Here is a 19851-nt window from a genome sequence, read left to right as displayed (position 1 = left end):
ATATTTATGAACTACAACAGCCCTATTTTAAATATTTTTGTATGTATGTATGTATGGATGGATGGATTTCTACCTGTAAAAATAAGTTATTAAGTTACATGGATAGTTACCTCTTGAATTTGCCAAAAAATTTATAAATAATCGATAGTCCACCAAGCTAAAAATAACAGTAGTCTTACTTTGGCTTGAATTTCAACATGTTGGGTAATGTATCAGCTTTTGTAATACAGTGGTACATGATAAAATTGAGATGAAACAGAAAGGATGAGATAAACCCGGAGGTCATTTAAATCAGGTATGGTTTTCTCCATTTGCACCTAAAGGAGTTATGAGGCTGTGTTTCACAATACTTTCTGTCTTTTTGGCGATCTGGAAAATGGGTAAGTAGTGTTTACTAAGTAAGTTCTCTCTCTCTCTCTCTCTCTCTCTCTCTCTCTCTCTCTCTCTCTCTCTCTCTCCTCTCTCTCTTTCTTTCTTTTATTCATTCCTTCCTTCTTTCTATTTGAAATAAAACCTCAAGGGACCTAGCTCCTAATGACACTCCTTAAATAGCAGATAACACAACTAATTAGTGTTTTAGACACAACGGTAGAATAAATTGTTAAAGCATAGTAAATTAAAACTGTTCCCTCTAAAAGTCTAGTGAGGAGATCACAAAATTTTTTATGTAAGTGATTGAAAAAAATGCTTCTTCTTATAAAATCTGAAGTATGGGAAGTGACTTTTTGTTTTGTTTTGCTTTTTTTTTTTTTTTTTTTCCTGAGACAGAGTTTCTCTATGCAGTCTTACCTGTCCCGGACTCGCTTTGTAGACCAGGCCTGCTTTGAACTAACAGAGGTCTACCTGCTTCTGCCTCCCTGAGTGCTAGGATTAGAGGCAGGCATCACTGTGGCCGACATGGGAAGTGACTCTTAATGGGGTAGTTTGAAGAAGACACTTGGCCAAAAGAAAATAAACCTTTCAAAATGTTAGACGGTAATGCTTATTTTGAATTTAAATAATGAAGTTATAAAATCTATCACTTAGTGCATAGAGATTAAAAAATCCATTTGGAATTGGGCTGGAGAATTTTAATTTCTAGAGAAGAATGAACCATTAATAATTTCCTGAAAGAATGAAGTAGAAAAAAACAGGCCACAAAAGGCCAAAGGAGTATTTCTTCTTTATAATTATTCCTATTTTAGATGCATGATTCAAGGGTTATTTTAAAAGTGCACAAAATTAGATTAATCCACCACTCTGCAACCATTTACTAAGATTTGGGATCAATGCCTCTCAACACGTTTAAGTGGCTCCTATTTCTCAAATACATTGGGTTGAGCCTCTACCAAGGCTCAGCTTAGCCAGTAACCAGCTGGGGTTTCCAGAGGTGAACTGTTGCAATGGTTTAGCTTAGAGTCATAGTAATGCAACTTAGAATCTGTCTTGTGGCCTTAAACCTTGACTAATTAATTCAGGTGTTCAGCTTCTGTGGGAAATCTGGATGGCATGAAAAGATCCAGAGGTGTGTTATTCCATATTCTTCAGGTTCCAAAATGGCTGCCAAACCATTATCCCTGAAAGTACATTATTATGCTTCCTCAGTTCTTCCACAATATATTCTACTTATTATTTCTCATAGCTCACTAAGAGAAGCACTCTCCTACCCCTTGCCTTGCTTCTCTTGTTAATCCACTCTCTCCTCTGAGCCTTTTGTCCACCTCAACTCATTATCTCTTGCTGAACACCCCTTGTTCACCTGCATAGTCTCACCATCACCAACACCCTTCACTCCAACTGCCTGGTCAAGTGCCCACTTTGTCTAGTGTGATTTTGGATACCTACTACCTTTGAGTGACAAAGCCAGGCCACAGATCACTGTGCAGAACCCAGCCTGGTTTTCGTTATAGCCTCTTCTATAGTCTTGGCCCTTGCACCTCTCTAAACAAAGCAAACCCATTGGTTAGTGCAAATACAAGTAGCAAACACCGAACCCCTACTCTGATCTACTCAATGGACAAGACCTTCTCCACGGTTATGTGGAGAGTGGGGATGACTGTGACATGAACTCTGGTGCTCTATATTTGGCCAACTCCCCTTGGTGGGGAGGCCTGATGGCACTCAGGGAAAGGATAAGCAGGCTACCAAAATGAAACTTGATAGCCTATGACCATACAGTGGGAGAGGAGGTCCCCCTTGGTCTTAGACCTAGGGGAGGGAAATAGGGTGAAAGCGGGAGGGAGGGAGGAATGGGAGGATACAAGTAATGGGATAACAATTGAGTTGTAATCTGAATAAATTAATTAAAAAAAAAAAAAAACAAAGCAAACCCATCCACTTGTCCAGATCGTTGAACATCCTTGGAACTCTGACTAAAATACTTTTTCTCTGACTGGCAAGCATTTATTTAACCAAAGTTTAACTGGATGTTCAAAGGCCTAATTCTAGATTCATTTCCTTTGTTAAATGTTTTCCACCTGCCTCGTACAGGGTTCTATCTCTCCCTTTTCAGTTCCCCACCCTTGTGAATGTGCTGGGGGCTCACGTTGATTAGATTTCCCCCAAAAAGTGATGTCTTTGCTTGCTTTCACAGATGTTTAGAAAGGCCATCACTTAGTAAATAATTAAAATACTGACATCAACTGATTAAGACAAAAGGTTGTTTTTTGTTAGTGAGAAAATGTAAATACTTAGTAAATATTGCAGATAAAAATAGTTATCGTTAATATCCAATTTTGAATTTTCAATTAAAAACTGGCATTCCAAAGGGGCAGAACTGTCTAGATAATTTCCCAGGCTCTGGAGATGGCTTGGAAACAAACCCTGGCTGTGAAGATTTCCAGTTGATTGATGTTAGCCAGTTAAAGTGCTTGATTTCCCTGGGGCTCAATGTTCTCAACTGAAAAATGTGCCTTAAAATGGTGAGTAACTTTCAAGCCTTTTATGAGTACTAGATAAGTACATAACTATTTGCCATGTGTAGTTAGATAACTAAAAGTTTGCTAATAGCTCTGTTGTTATTGTTGCTGGCTCTTGTTTGTTTGTTTTGTCTTGTCTTTTGTTTTTGTTTTTTGTTTTTTGACACTGCTCTTTTTTGACCCTGAATTCTTTATGGAAAATGTTCCCAGGACAAACAGTCTATGGACATCTGTACTTCTCAACTGGGGACAAATTTGTCCTCCAGGAGACTCTTGACAACGTCTGTGGTCACTGAAAAAAATGAACAAGACAGCAATTCTGTATCTGAAAGCTCCACCACTCCAAACAAGAGTGGGATAGCATTTTAATCATTTTATAATGCTAGCAGACTAAGGGAAATCAATCCAATATTTTTTTTTATTATTTCTACAAATCATAGGACATTCTAAGTACTTGGTCTTTAAAAATGAAGTAAGGAACACAGTCTAGTTATCCAGTGAGGCCAAAGTGTTGAGATACCCATTCTGTTTCCAATGGCTGTATCACCTAATAAACTTCCTGTGCCTCTCATTTCCCAAGGGAAAAGACCTTGCGTATCTTTTATGTCAAGGACATCTATAGATACATTTGTCTGTTTTGAGGAACGTTGTCAGGGAAAGACACTCATTTTGCCAGCTACACAGGAAGGGTTCTTAAAGGCAAAAGAGAAAACAATTACCAAAGTGAAGTGGGGTTTATTAAACCCTCTGAAGTCCCTGTCTCAGATGTCTGATGATTTGGGCTATGGCGTTTGTAGGCACAACCCACTGGGCAGGATGGGTTTCATTCTCAGGCAAGCGAGAACATTGCCAGAAGGGTCAATGCTGATCCACCTTCTACTTCCACTTCTTCCCTGACTTTGAAATACTCTCACAGATCCCATGACGTTTTGAAAGTTTAGAACTCTTTCTAAGCTGCTGAAGATTTAGACAGCTAAGTCAACTAGATACAAATGACATGATGGCAGTCTGTTGGTTCAGAAAGTTCACTTAATCATGAGCTCAGCTAGCACTCCTTTCTGAGTTATTCTGTGCTACTCTGTACTAAATCGTTGAAAGACAAAATTTTTCCAAAAACTGAGAGAACATTATTTTCATCACAGAGTGGTTATCTGAAACTCTGGATTTTGTTTGTTGTTTCTGGAGACAAGGTTCCTCTGTGTGTAGCCCTGGCTGTCCTGGACTCTCTCCGTGGAAGAGGTTGGCCTCGAACTCACAGAGTTGCCTGCCTCTGCTTCCCTGAGTGCTGGGATTAAACTGCCTGGTCGCTATTTAAAATTTTCTCATGATTATCTTACACATCATTTTTCTTTTTTCTTTCTGAAAAGCAAATAGACTTTTCGGTATAGAATTTTATCAGTGAGAGGCGAGCCGCTACATACAAGTAGAACCTGCACTTTGACTTCCGTTGATCAGCTAAGACCCTGATAGAGTTGCCATTTAGATAGGGCGAAACTAAGCGGCTTAGACTCTAGTATGTGAAGTTTTCCTCTGGAGTTCTCAGCTGTACAGAAGCTGAACGCACAGTGAAAGCGTTCAGTGTGTACCTCTCAATCTTGAAAGTTCCCAACTATACACGGAGGAAGGAAAAATTGTCAGGCTTGGGTGGGAACTTCTCATGCTAAATCCCCTCTCCAGGAGACGCTGGCAGGCTACCACTTGTGAACCTCAACTTCCACCGTGTACCAAACAAGCAGCCAAGAAAAGATAAAGTATCTGGCTTTGTTGGCGTATCCCATTATTCATATTATACTCTACTTATGACAGTCTTTATTTTCATTATTACTCTTCTATGCATAACCAAAATCTTTAAACTGCTGTGCTTTAACATGTAGCTGCTTAGCTGGCTGCAAGCTGAGTTTTCTCAATGCGCTTAAAGCTACATTTTGACTTTTTGGTTCTATTACAATAGAATAGTTTAATTGTGTCTTCTATTTTGATGTAATTTGGACATTTCTCTGCTCAGCTAACAGTTTCAGCGTTTCATCTCCCCATCACAGTTCTATTCAGCCACGTGAACTCGGCTGGGTTCAGGGATCATTCAGTTAGAACTAAGTGAGCTGCCTTTAGGAAAGCACTGTTCTTTCCCATTTCCCTCACCAGTGTGTGTCTATCCAGCTGGAGCTGCAGCTGTCCACTTCCAGAGAAAGGGCATGCGAGTGTGCACACATCAGATGTGACTGCTCAGGGCCCCTGAGTCTATGGCACTGCACACAGCTGCTCATTCCTCTGCCTGGTGCAATAGTGAGAATCGTACTTTTAGAGGACTGGAGAAATAGCTCAGTGGTAGTGGACAACATGACATTTCTTTCAAGAGGGCCCAGGCTTGGTACCCAGGGTCGACATGGCAGCTTGCAACTATCCAGGCGCCCCATTCCTGGGGATCTGATGTCCTCTTCTGGCTTCCACAGGCACTAAGCTCACCAATGGTGCATAGATATATACATAGGCAAAACACCCATACATAAAATTAAAAATTGATATTTTTTAAGTAAAGCCAGCAAAGTTATGTTTTTTTTTTCTTGCTGCTCTTGACCAAGAGTTCCCAATTGCTATATTTTTAAGTAAACTCTTATGTAAAACCATGCTATCTTTAGTTGCTTTTTTTTCTATGTCTCCCAATGCTGGGAGTTATGCTTTTGTGTATTAGAAATTAGAAATTGCTAATATAAGGAACAAGAAATAGAGTACAAACCAAAACAGTTATTTTTTTTAAAGCAGAAATGAACTCTTTGAAAGTACTGTTAAGGAAATGAAAAGACAAATTGTCTGGGAGAAAATGATTGTAAGAAATGAACTTATTAGACAAACCCTTTCTATCCAGAAATTGTAAAGACCTCTTGAGGTGGCTAATACAAAACCATCATATTAGAATCATTAAACTATTTGAGTAGGCATGTCATCAAGGAAGATGTGTATGCATGTGTGGAAAATACAAAAAGATAGTCACGAGGCAAATAAATTCATAATAATAATTATAGCAACCTGCAAATGCACAAGAGTGTGAAGTTTTTAAAAATATGAACAATATAAAATGTAGGCAAGAACATCGAACAATGGAAACTTTCAAGCATTTGCTAGTGGGAATATAAAATGGCACAGCCTCTTGAGGAAAGGAGATACCAGTCTTCTACAAAGCTGAACCCACATGTACTCTAGAAATCAGTTCATCTACTCCTACCTATTTGTTCAAGACAAATAAACATCATATTCACATAAAAATGAGATGTGAGTGCCAAATAGCATCATTGTTTGCAATTGACTTAAACTACAATCCATCAGAATAGCTTCCAGCACCTTTGTGAAACATGAAAATGACACACAGCTCAGTTAACTCATGAGCAGCAGGAGGAGAAACGGACGTGCATTTGCTATCACAGGAAGAAGTGGAGGAGAATCAAAGAGCAAATGGACAGTGCTGTGGTCCAAAGTTCAGCACACTAGAGTGTGCACTATTACTTGGTAGATGGTAGGCTTTTAACTAGGAGTGTCATAAGTTTTTAATGGATTTCTCGGTTCTTCGTACTTAACAACTCATTATTAAATAACGTGAAGGTATTTGTTATGGTACCTGGCTCCATATATTCTTGTCTATTTATTGACCAGGGGAATAATCAGACCACATTCACAATCCTGAGACCTGAGTTATTCACCACAATGTATCAAACCACTACAGGTTTTCCGAGAATATATCTTAGCCTGGGGAACATAGAAAGCATGAATCACTGGCTTATTTATGCCTCTAAGTTTAATCCTGTTCAGTAAGGTAGAATCAGAGAGACAATGTCTATAAGGTTCTATTATGAATGTGCATACTGTTTATGAAATGTTATATATGTTATAGTCTAAACAGATCTGATATGTATAGTGGTGGCTTAAATAAAACACACAAAAACTCAATTTAGGGTTATGTGTACAGATATATCAGGGTCTCATGTACCCTAGCTTTGTCTCAATCCCTCTATATAGCGAAGCATGACTTTGAACTTCTGATTGTCTCGTTTCTGCATCCAAGCACAAGGGTACAGCCTTAAGTTTTGCTTAAAGCCACAGTTATCAATGTATCCTTCATATTCATTTTCATAAATTGTTTTTACAACTGTGGAAATCAATTGTTTTATATTACAGTTTTAGGATTCTTATAAACTAAGGTAAAGTTATAAAGTTTCTTGCCTGGAGCCTGTATCTATTATATTTAAGTGGTGCACACTGTCTACAAATCACAAGCAGCAGAATAACACACCAAGATTCCAATGACACCAAAGAAAGGTGAAAGGCAATCAAATTCCTGAGTATACCATTAATATTTCTATAAACTCATTAATGTTGCTAGACACATAACACCTATTGAGACAGACAAAGCATCGATAGAATAGTGTCACTTAAAATGAAAGACAAAATCAAATACACCGAGTTGTTTTTGTTGTTGTTTTGGTTTGGTTTGGTTTGGTTTTTCGAAACAGGGTTTCTCTGTGTAGCCTTAGCTGTCCTGGACTCACTTTGTAGACCATGCTGGCCTCGAACTCACAGCGAATCACTTGCCTCTGCCTCCCAAGTGCTAGGATCAAAGGCATGCGCCACCACGCCCGGCAAATACACTAGTTTAAAGACTGAAGCAAAGCATGATTCCTTGGGACTGCAGCCTTCTGATCCACCTTACACACTTGAGCTTTTGCGCCCTCTTTAATTGCTAGCCTACCTGCTATGAGAGGAAGGTGGCGGTCGTAGTGACTCTAACAAGGTTACAGCCACAAGATAGGCTCAGAGAAGTGCTTCCTGCTTGGGGGCTGGTGTAGGATGTCCTCTTCTTTTATAGTGGACCATCAGCCTAAGGCAATGAGGTTTGATTCAGACTGGAGGAGAATAGCTGCTTGACTCAAGTGTCGGGGTCCAAGTGACGCCCTCTAATCTGTGTCTTTCTAGAAAGAGGTACATTAAAGATCTGACAAAGTGGTACTCGAACTTTCATTTCTGTGGTGCTCTCACCGTGGCTCATTGGGCGAGAACAGGATGCAGAAGAGGATGGGAGCGCTCCTAGACTCCCAGCTACACTACCATCTGAAAAACACTGAAACCCCGCTCCTAGTTCTCACGGCACGCATGCGTGTTCCTAAGCTTAGCTCGGAGACTCAGGCACTCTGCTACAAAGACGTCCATTCCACTTAGAATTTACTTTCAAGGGCATTAACTGGACTACAGCTGAATGGAAACAGCCCATCATTTGTGTCCAATCTTACGTTTTAAAGTGAATTTATGTGAAAATGGTGTTACTAGACTAGAGGAAAATGCAGTCTTAAATTATAAGTGATCTCCAATGCCAGGATTTAGATGTAGTAGATTAGGAAACTATGTGGCAAAACGAGGCTCTTAAATATATGATCATTTGCCTACTTAAGTTACAAAGAAATGAAGGCTTCCCCCCTCCCCGAATTACTGTTTACAGATAAAGCTTACTGAGAAGAACACGTTAAGAAACTTCTTCTTGTGTTCTACCACATAAATGATACGGAAGACATATGAAACTTCTTTGGGATGGTGTTTACAAAAACAAACAAACAAACATTCTCTCTAGCCTGACAGTAAACGGTTTTCCTTTGCTTTTAATCTGAAAATTCAGAAGTATGTACAAGACCTGTAGGTACATAACACGTTTCTTAAAATCTCTACCAATTTGGAAATTTCTGGAAGTTATTTATAACACTTGTTTTAAGTGAATTAAAATGACTAGGCAGTATACTTAATTTTCCAAAGGGAATGGAAAATACTTTGTTCAGTTTTATGGCTTCACAACTAATTATTCTGTTATATAAAAGCAAAATAATTAGTTGTAGAACTATAAAACTGAAGAATGATTCTAATTTTAAGAAACTGTGCCATTAACCTTTATTTCACTGCTTATTTTTTATAATTGGTTTATAATTCCAATGGGTACTTAAAACATACAACTTTTATAAGGTAGCATGCATTAATTTGTGTGGATAACTTAATAACTTCACAGAGGAAACAGAGAACACAAATAACAGCAGGTTTCTTCAGGGTCCATACGGCAGGTGGCCAAGCCACCAGGGAGAAATATCTTTCCTTGTAGTTCAAACAGAATATTCCCTCAAGACAGATATTCCTGTCCTGTCCTTGTCACACAGCCAGACTCTGCTGTGACAGGAAATGCCTGAGCAAAATTTGGGAACATGTCATTTCCAATTAGTGTAACGGTATTTAAAGTGAGTGGATTATCTCCGCTTGCTTATTTTGAGTGAGATTTAAAAAGACTTTAACTTACAAATGTTGTTTGTGTTTGTTTAAAAATTCAATTGGAGCACGCCTGTAGTCCCAGCATTTGGGAGGCAGAGGCAGGTGGATGGCTGCGAGTTTGAGGCCAGCCTGGTCTACAAAGTGAGTCCAGGACAGCCAAGGCTACACAGAGAAACCCTGTCTCAAAAAACATTTTTTAAAAAATCAACTGGATTAGATGACTAGAAATCTCACCAAGACACTAAAAATCTTAGCTCAGCGGTTGAAAATAGGCCAGAAAAGGTTTGTAAGATTTGTAAAAATCTGTTCCACTTAAGATACAACTTTGTCAGGAGAACACATCAACCACTTTGGAACCTTTAGCTGTCTAATGTCATTGTTTCATGAGCCATATCAGCTAATCAAATGAGGACCAAGGAAAAACAACTCAGTTACTAAGAACCAACGTGATAATTCAGTTAATTAGATTAAAATTATAGCTAATAAGGCTGTTGGCTGTGGTAATAAAAACTCTGCATACCCAATTAAATTAGGATGTTAGATAAACCGTAGGTTCCTAGTTCATGTCATGACATAAACATTATATATATATATACATATATATATATCATAGCTAATATTCTCTGACAAATACTTTAAGGTTAAAAAGGAGATTATAGTCTATCAGGGTTAGTGATGCAATTAAGGATAAAGCAGTAGAAATGGCAATGTTTGGCTCTAGAGAAGAGAAGGTGAAGAAAAAACCAGCGGGTTAATGATGAAGGATGTGGGATGATGAGGTTAACTTGGGCAATGTCATCTGATTTCCAATCTTTAAGAGAAGTGCTAGCAGACAGCTAAATATCTACATGTGGTACTCAGGAAAACTGTAGGTTATAAAATATAATTTGCTAGTCCTTTATTTAATTGTCTTACAATCCTCTGTGTCTATGTGAGCCTCTCAGAGAAACATACAGCAAGAAATTGAGTTAAATTCAACATCGGTTTTCTTTTAAATTTATAAGCCTAGCTTTTGTCCTATGCTGAAACTATCAAAACAAACAAAATTTTGTTTTTAATTGTTTTAATTGCACATGCTCATTTTCAACTCAGTTATATTCCAGGAGAAGAGGATACAAAGAAACAATCTTTTACAAAGTGACATTAAAAGTAAAAGTAGTTTACCCACACTATAGAAATAGCAAAATATAAAACTACACAAGTAAGAAACCAGAATATGGTTTCCCCTGAAAGAACAGCTGCCAACAGTTTTTGGTATTTACTTCTTATCTATTTCATTTAGGAATTAAAATATCACTTGTTATTCTATTCTTTTACAACCTGTCTTTTGTTTAACTTTTAGCATAATCTTAGCAATTATGACATCTTGGTACATATTAAGCTCTTTCCACTTAAGCCTTCATATCACTCCACTACAGATGTGCTACAATCCATTGGATCAATCCTTTAACGAAGAACATTCTGTTTTCTTATCTTACCACAATGCAAATAAGATTGTGTTTTTATGAAAAGTTCTTTGGATGGATTTCTGAATCAAAAGTATTTGCGTTTCCAACATCGATAGATACTGATATACTGGGTCTCCTGTAAAGTTTTGCAAACTAAAAATAGCATTTAAAAAAAAAAGAAAAGAAAAAGAGAAGGAAAAAAAATAGCCTAGTTCATCTACAGATGGTCCTAAAAGCAACTCTACTCCCGATGGGATGATCCAGATGTCTGTCACCGGGGGAATCAATAAAGAGAAGTATAGCTAGAGTGAATTACTACTTTAACAACATTAAAGGGATGAATCTTTGATTCATGTGACAGTATTTCTGGTCTTTATTCTAAGTGAAAGAAATTGGAGATAGAAAGAACAAACACTATATAATTTATTTATGCTTAATTTGCAAGAGATCATTTATCTGAATTTAGTGCTAGATTTACTGACTGTCCTTAAATTATATGAGAAATATTAAGCAATGTCACAGTTAGCCATTAATAATTTGTTGAATTTCAGATTGTAAGAGGTTTAGACGAATATTCAATATAGAAATAAGGCTATTTCGGAAAACGTATCATTCAAAGAAAGAATCAAGTAATGTTATTCAAATTGTAAAACAAAATCTGTCCAATTTATGGTCTAGGTTCATACTAATTCTGGGCTTTTTCTTTAGCAAAATAATTGCTGGGACAACATCTTAAACAACAGAATTCTGCAGTTGAATTGTCTGGTGGCTGCTTTGTCCTAATGGGATTTGCTTTCCAGTCCTGAAAGAGGGTTTTTTAAAATCCTCAGGGTATATTTAAGTTTGTGAATGGTCCATTCCCAGCAATGTTGGCGGGGACTGATTCCTTCAGAAACCACAACAGCTGAATAAGCTATAAATATCTTTAAATTTGGATGAACTAATTGGCTTATTCTTCACAAATAGCATGCATATTTTATCCTTTGAAAGAGGTAGATTAGCATATGCTGTTTGGAGGTCCGGAGCCACATCTTCAAGTTTGGGGATGATTTCTGCAGAGCGGATGTTGTGGAGGAAGCTAACACCCTTTCTTAGCTGGGAGGACCACAAAGTCTCCAAGACTCACCCCATCCTGTGTCTTCTTGACACCCATTAGAGGTTACAGTTCTGACAGAAGATTGTAAACTTTCTTCTGCCACCTTCTTCAGTAGACATTTGAGTATGAAAGTTCAGATAGAAAAGGCTGTTCTATCTGCAGTGAGTTGTTGTGGAATTTCCTATTCTTCATCAGCTACCCTGGAAAGAACCGAGTCTTCTTGTACCTGAAGACAAATTCCAGAACTCCAAGTCTAAGAATAATTTCTGTATCTGGGTCTCATATTATTTCTGATTTCTAAGGTTTGTGATCCTTCCGCTGCATTCTGTACGGCCCAGAGAATGATTTATCATAGCTGTGGTCCACTTCATAGAGGATGTGAATGTGCTCTTGTGTAATCACATTGGCTATACTGTTCCTTATTTTTGCTCCTGATAATGTGGGGGAACTTTAGCCATTGCTGTCATCCTGTCCAGCTGGATGCTCTTGAAGTGCCCTTCCTGGCACCTATGATGCTAAACAAGCAAGAGAAACTGTTCTATATATCCACACACGTCTATCAAAAGAGTGACAGCGACTGTGGCCATATTTGATGATGATAATGATGAGGATGATTTCACTCAGGACACCTCGGCAGATGGGATAGATGGCTTTTTCCTGGACTCCTATCAGAACTGCCAGCTGGCCACTGGCCTGCAAGTGAAGGTCTGATCTATGGTAAGTTTCCTTCTGGTGGCCTTAGCCCTGGTTGCTTTGCAATGAGATGTAGATAGAGCCTTGGATAGCACTGTCCTGCTGTGTTATTTCCCTGCTTTAATGAACAGCTTCAATATTTCTTGGGGGCCTTTAGTCCTTGGTTACAGAAGGTGGTACCCAGAAGAGCTCCACTTACAGCCTGGAATGATTTGTTCATTAGTTAGGCACGTTATGCTGAAATCACTTTAGGTCCACTAAAGACAGACTGGATGATAATAATAGCTTTCAAAATAGCTTACAACAGAAAAATGAAAGATTTGGTTCTTTTTCTTCCTTCCTTTCTTTGCTCTTCTTTCCTCCCTTCCTTCCCCCTTTCCTTCTTACAATCTCTCTGTTTCTCTTGTTTGTACGTACATACTGGTTTGTGTGTTTTAATGTTTGGGCAAGTACACTTTGTGGTGTGTGTGTGTGTGTGTGTGTGTGTGTGTGTGTGTGTGTGTGTGTGTTCATAAAGAGGCCAGAGGACAAGTGTAGGTGAAAATTCTTAGGAGCATCTCATGTTTTTTGAGACAAGGCCTCTCCTTGGAACTTTTCATTACGTTAGGATGGCTTTTCAGCTAGCCACAGAAATCTACCAGCCTCCACCTGTATCTACCTCCCCAGTTCTGGGAATACAAGTGTGTTCCACTACACATAGTTTTATTCTGTGGATTACAGGGATCAAACTCAAAGCTTGGAAGGCAAACACTGACTGAGCCATCTCCACATTTGGTCCTTTTCCAAGGAAGTTATGCAATGACTGAGGTATAACTGTGTTAACTATGACCAAGTAAAGCTTGCCAATGCTACAGTGGGTGAGACATAACTTGTTAATTTTTTAAAGCCTGTAAAATACTTTGATCTGCTCATTTATTAATTGCATTTTATATGATGTAAATGTATCTCCTAGGTCTGATTTTGCTTCTGAAATTGATCATATTGAACAGAAGGACTGCCATCAATTTCTGTTATAAGCAGTAATGGTCCAGGTAACCTCTACAAGCATGAATTAGCCAAAATGAACCGTTGTTTCCAGAGACAATAGAGGGATTGTTCCTGTGAGTTTCTGGTCACATTTCCACTATTAAGATAGTGTTTAAGCTCCCTCCCTTTTCTTCCTTTTTCTTTTTTCTTTTTTTTTAGTTTAAAAAGATAGTATTGAACTGAGTTCAAGGCCAGCAACACATACAGCATGCACGAGCAAAATGCAGTCAAAACATGTATCTTCTCTGCACAGCGCATAATAGATTTCTAGTGCTCAGGCACACTGATAGAACTTGCACCAATTTAACCACCAAAATCACCCACAAAAGTGCAATGGTGTGACAAAGAGGGCAAAAAGCATGCTTCTTCCAAGGATGAGATCTGAAAGGAGGCTGAGCATTTCTTCCTTCACCCTTGGCTGGGAACTGCAGTCTGAGCAGCGAGTTTTTAAGATCTTGCGGGGGGGGGGGGGGGGGGGGAGGGCGGGAGACAAGATAGCTGTACACAGTATGGACCATGTCTAGAGGACTGAGTAACAAAGGCTGTGAAACAGATTCAAGGGAACAAACCAGGGATTTCAAGCTCCCTGCTGCATTTCAGCTGTACAACTCTCAGTTGGGAAGGTACCAAGAGTATGTGCTCCACTGAATACAGGAGAGAGCACAGACACCTTGCGGAACAGAGGGTCATCTGCAGCAGCTAAGGTGGCAGCAGTGTGGCACTGCAAAACAGAATACATGCGACTTAGGACTAGATGCCATTCTTCAGATGGCATAAATGAAGATTTACAGATATATCTCTTCTGCTCATGAAAAGCGCAGTGAATTAGCCTTAATTGCTAGGTGCACCTTGCACACCTCGTACACGTAGAATTTTAGAACGGTATAATGCTTGTGAGAAATTTTATGTTTTCAGAACAAAAGAACTTTGAAGCTGGATGAGACCTGAAAGGATTCATTTCTCTCAGCATGCTGGACGCTGACATCCTACGCCCTCCATGCTCCAGCACCAAGTGCTTCAGTTGCTGTTCTCCATCAGAACAGGACAACCCCCAACACAGCTTCAGAGAGAGCTTCTGGTCCCAATTGGTCCAGCATCTCAGACTATCACACACAGGACTTTTATTAAGCTTTGAAGTTCTCAACAGTCAGAAATTGGATCACAAATTATATTTCTACCTTGTTTAACTATGTTCCCCATTTTATTTGGGCCCCTACAAAGGTATTATTCACCTCAAATCAGCTAGAAGAAACCATAAGAAAATGACACCCCAGTTCCCTTGGGGGGTGGGTAGGTTTTTTTTGGTTGCTTTCTCAGGCTATAGATGTATATTTCCATTGGGAGTCGGTTATAAGTTGATATTGGTCTTCTCCAGAGAGAAAACAAGATTTGACTCAAGGATGTCTTTCTTTTCCTTTACTTCTCTTTCTTAGGTTTAGAGATAGGGCTGAAAAGAAAGAAGTGGGAATAGAGAAATATATAGGGATGATAGGTCAAAAAGTAGATTATAACTATGCTCACAAGGTTATTTTTAATTCACTGGTATAGAAATTTGTAATTTGATGCAAAACACGTTTAATTTTGATACGTTCATATAGAATTCAGTTTAAGATTCTTCTTCATAGGCATTATATGTATTTCTACTCTAATGTGAGGTATTGTACCCATGCCACTCGAGTAGAATACAGGGTTTACTTCCAATTCTTTGAAGATTCTACTGCAGGCTGTATAGGATAAGTAAGTTAGACAGGTTAACTGTCAACTGATCAAATCGTGGTCGTTTCAATTACTAGTCTATTTATATCACAAGAACGTACATCTTAGACGTAACAATAGGTATGATTCTATAGACAGATGAGGTAAAATTGTTAGATAAGGTATTCAAAAACCCCAGAGTCCTACAGAATATGGCATTTAAGGATGTTTATATTGTTTTAATGGTTCTTTGACAATAAAACAGTTTGACTCATGGCAGCACCTAGCCGACGTCAGGGAGGATGATGAGCATCAGTGAATATCCTTATAGAGATGGCTTCAAATGTGGCAAACAAGCCACTGGACAAATTGTCCTCGTTTTGACCACTGACAGAATTCTGCCTAAAACTCGGCAAGCTTAGAGGCAGGCAAAGTCGATGGCTGAACTCTGCCAAGACAGGGTAAGCAAGTCTTCAATAGTTTCTGCCTCACAAATATGTCAGTCAGATATATCGGGCCAGAAGGCCGCAGATGATACGCCAATGTTTTCGAGAGTTATAGGTGACTCTCCAGGCAGCAAACTATCTCTGTCATATTTGTTTTTTTTTTTTAAAATATGGAAGCTGTTAACCTGCACTTCCTGTTTACTCAGGTGATTGATTTTGCTCCTTCTCAAGTCTCTGATGGGGTTGAAGACCAAATAGTTTAGTTTCACAATTAAACTTGGTTGTCGAGGGTTAGGGATGTTTTGGGGTCTAGATAGATGTTTTAAGTTGATAAAGATGAAGCATAATAGATATTGAGTTACAATCAGAATTTTAGACTCACCAAGATAGGAAAACATTTTCTTCAAGGTTGCCACGTACAAACAGCCAAAACACTATGAATGTAACATGAATTTAATTCCTGATTGTTCTGTGGTTCTTCTTGTTATATGTAGTTTATTTTAAATATGTATAGCAATGTAAATGTATATGTAAAAAATAAATAATTAATTTGAAAATCTTTATAAAGAAAAAGAAGTAAACAAATGAAGAATTCTGGATTGGTCTTGTCTTTGCTTTCACTAGCCTCATTCGTCATTACTGCAACATCAGACTACACTTTTCACAGAAAGTAGCTTTCTTTTGGAAAAATTATAACTTTTCTCCCGTGATCTACTGCACTGGTTTTTGTTCTAAGTGCCTTCTGGTTATCTGTATAATTAATCTCATAAGATGAATAATACTCCTGTAAAGCAGTCACTAGGTCTTAAGCTGTAACTAAAGACAAGGCTCAAACATTTTAGCTTTGTCAGAAAAATAAAGGAGAGAATCAACTGGTTTTAAGATGGATGACAATTTGTAGCCATCATCGTTAAGGGTGCTCTATTTCCAGCTCATTCATTTATCAGCAAAATATACACTCACTAAAAATGATTCTGTTTTCCATTTTGTTGCAGATTAGAATAGGAAATCGAAGTAGATTAAGGAAATGAACACAATCCAACATTTTTGTTTTGTTTTCTTAAATGAAGGCAGAAACTATAATAAAGGTTCAAGGTTTGTTTTACAACAAGGTAGCTATTTTATTCTCTCAGTGAAGGCCTATAATCAGTTTCCAAAGGTACACAGGGACCTCCCCAAAATGATATTAACAGAGATTTTATTTGGCTTGGCCTACACAGATTGCCCATGCTCCTTTTCTTCTGTTGAGTTCTTTAATCATGTGCTCTAATGATGATGGTTCAGTCACCTATGAACTGTAGGGTACTCGCGATAAGTCTTCTATTTATTAATAACAAAACAAAATGAAAAAAACAACAACAAAAAACCCTCACGTGAAATAACAATTCACTTCATTCAGCATGGTTCTATCATTTGCCTGCGGAGTTCAGCATTTCATTTCTCTCTCCAGCACAATAGAATTCATACTGTACCACATTTTTCATCATCCATTCATCAGTTAAAGGTTGTTTCCATTTCCTGACTATTGTAAATAGAACAGCAATGAAGATAGCTGAGAAGGACCTGTGGAGTATGGTGATGAGGACTTTGGGCATATGCCAAGGAGTGGTTTAGTCTGAGCATATGGTAGATTATTTTTAGTTTTTTGAGAATTCGCTACATCATTTGTTATCAACCTTCTCAAAGTGGAGGCCTTTTAATGCAGTTCCTCATGTTGTAGTGACTCTAACCAGAATATTGTTTTGTTGTTTCTTCATAACTGTAATTTTGCTATGGTTATGGGTTGTAAATATCTGATGTGCAGGATAGCTGATACATGGCCCCCCCAAAGGGGTCGTGACCCACAGGTTGAGAACTGCTGCTCTACACTGATTTCCAGGGTGGCTAGAACATTTTACAAATGTACCAACAGTGAACGAGGGTCCTCTCCCTGACTCCCCAGCATTTGCTGTTTTGTTGATCTTACACATTCGGATGGGGTGGGGTAAGAAGAAACCTCAAAGTTCTTTTATTTGCACATATGTAATTGCTAGGGACAATGAACATTTTTGAGATATTTCTTAGTCATTTTTCAATCATTTTTGTTTACTTTTCTTCTTTTGAGAACTCACTGTTCAGGTCCCAGGCCAATATTTTTTGAGAATGGGTTCTTTCTTTATTGTTTCTTTCTTTCTCCCCCTTCTGATCCTTTGCTTTTTGATCTGTCTGTCTGTCTGTCATATATGTGATATAAATGTCAAATATATAGTTGGCAAACATTCTTTTCCATTTGTGGGCTTCCTCTTCACCCAGTTGTTTTTTCAGTTGTGCAAAAACTTTAGTTTTATGAAGTAGCACTAGTCAATTGTTGGCCTTAAGTCTTGGACAAATGGAATACTATTTAGACAATTCTTTTCTATGCCTATATCATGTACACATTGTATATATATATTATACATATATATATATACATGTATGTATGTATGTATGTATGTATGTATTAGCAGTTTCATGCACATTATCTCTTGTTTGGGGCTCCTAGCTCCAACCTTCAGATGTGATTGCATATCAAGGGGTAACTGCAGAAACCAGAAAAGTAAAAAGAGACTGTTGGAATGGAGGGTAGGGAAGCAATAGAGAGGGGAATAGTAGGTAAGAAGTGATCTAGTGGGGATTACAGCCTGGGGGTAGTTCTAGCTAGAAGTGGCAGGGAGATAAATACAGAAGAAGAAGAAGACAGGAGGGTAAAGTAACAGAAAGGATGTCTAAAAAAGTCTTAAGTAATTATACTCTTAAGCATTTACCTAAAAACCCCTATAGTAAACACAAGTGTGAATAAATACGCATTTATGGTTTAAATGAAAATGTCTAGTCTTGGCTCACAAGGCTTTCTTTAAGAGTCAAAGATCATTGAACGAAACCCCAACATCAGGCATGAGAGGCGCATTTTGAGTTCTCGGTCAGGGTTGTCCTAGAGGCTCCCGTATCATCCAGGTTTTTGCCATTGTCATCAGTCGACCCCTAAGAATGGAAGGTGTAGAGAGCCACAGATAGCAGCGCCCCCTGCTGCTTCCCCGGCGCAATACGCCCCTTTTTGCACATGCGCAGGAAGGTAAGTCCCCATGTACTCCACACGGAGGCCCTTCATGAGAACTAGATTTTCTGGCACCAGAAGTCTCCATGCAAGCTTCCAAAGGGGAGAAGAAATAAAAAATGCTACCCAGTTTTGAAGAATATGAACCACACTAACAACAGCATGGCACAGTAACCCTAAGAGTGCAGTTGCAGTAGTGGCTTGCATGTCCCAGAAGTAACCAGGAGCTCTCTAATTGGACTTTCCATTCACTTAGCAAGGAAATCACACCTGGTACTGAAAACCTAGCCAACTTCCCAGGCAGAGTGATTTCATGGATCTTGGAGGAGCGCCTACAGCTGCTAGTTCACTATGTCAGCACAACCCATAACTACACTGTAAATATCCGTCCTTATACTCAGGTCATTGTAGTCCTCACCCCTCATCTGAGAAACATCTCTTGCAATGGTTGAAAGCACAGTCAATCAACATGCAGTTATGGGGTCCAGTAAATGCATACATTTACAATATAACTCCTCGACCTAACTAAGGCTTACATGTCACTTAGGAGGGTGTTGAAGGAATGTAACAGCCAGAGAATTTGCTATGGGATTATATTACTTACACCTTAAATAATATCTGGAATTTTCTTTTTCCAAGATTTCAGCTGGATTTTATAGATTTTTAGCTTTTTAAAAAATATCTGTTAATGCATTGTTTCCTCGGATCTCCTTTTGTTATTCCCATGTATTCTATTAAATGGCAGAAGGCGTTGTTATCTATCGCTCTGAGAGTACTGCGCGATCACGCTTCTGTGTATTTCTGGGTTGAAGATGGAACAATTGACCAAGAAATGAGGATTGAGATGACATGGCAAATCACTTCTACAAGAGAATTTGTAAGACTTGTAAGTTGTAACTGTGATTACCCACACTCCATTCTGGAGCTGCGTAAGAGATTTGTTAAACTCACTTCCATATCAAAACCATAGGGGAGGGGGAGAGGGGGAGGGAGCAACAAGAAAGAAGTAGATCCCTTTATTGATGCAACAGAACTCAGCAAAAATGATTTGGAGAAAACAATGGCTGTTTACATTTGCTATGATAGGGAGAAGGCATGTGAAATTTTTACTTGGAATTTTTTTCCTCAGGAAGTAGGCATGCATTTTCATTAGGGACATTGTTGGAAAATCCCCACGAAGCAAAAC

General features: G+C 38.5%; 1 protein-coding gene across 5 annotated transcripts in view; it reads right to left on the bottom strand.

Moving 5' to 3' along the window:
* Positions 1-19851, bottom strand: part of LIN7A (lin-7 homolog A, crumbs cell polarity complex component) — a 149001-nt gene that overhangs the window by 51459 nt on the left and 77691 nt on the right. The gene's annotated exons all lie outside the window — the stretch shown is intronic.

This window comes from Acomys minous (assembly GCF_964271855.1).
Source record: "Acomys minous genome assembly, chromosome: 9".
Lineage (NCBI taxonomy): Eukaryota > Metazoa > Chordata > Mammalia > Rodentia > Muridae > Acomys > Acomys minous.
This window is presented reverse-complemented; position numbering and strand designations above follow the sequence as displayed.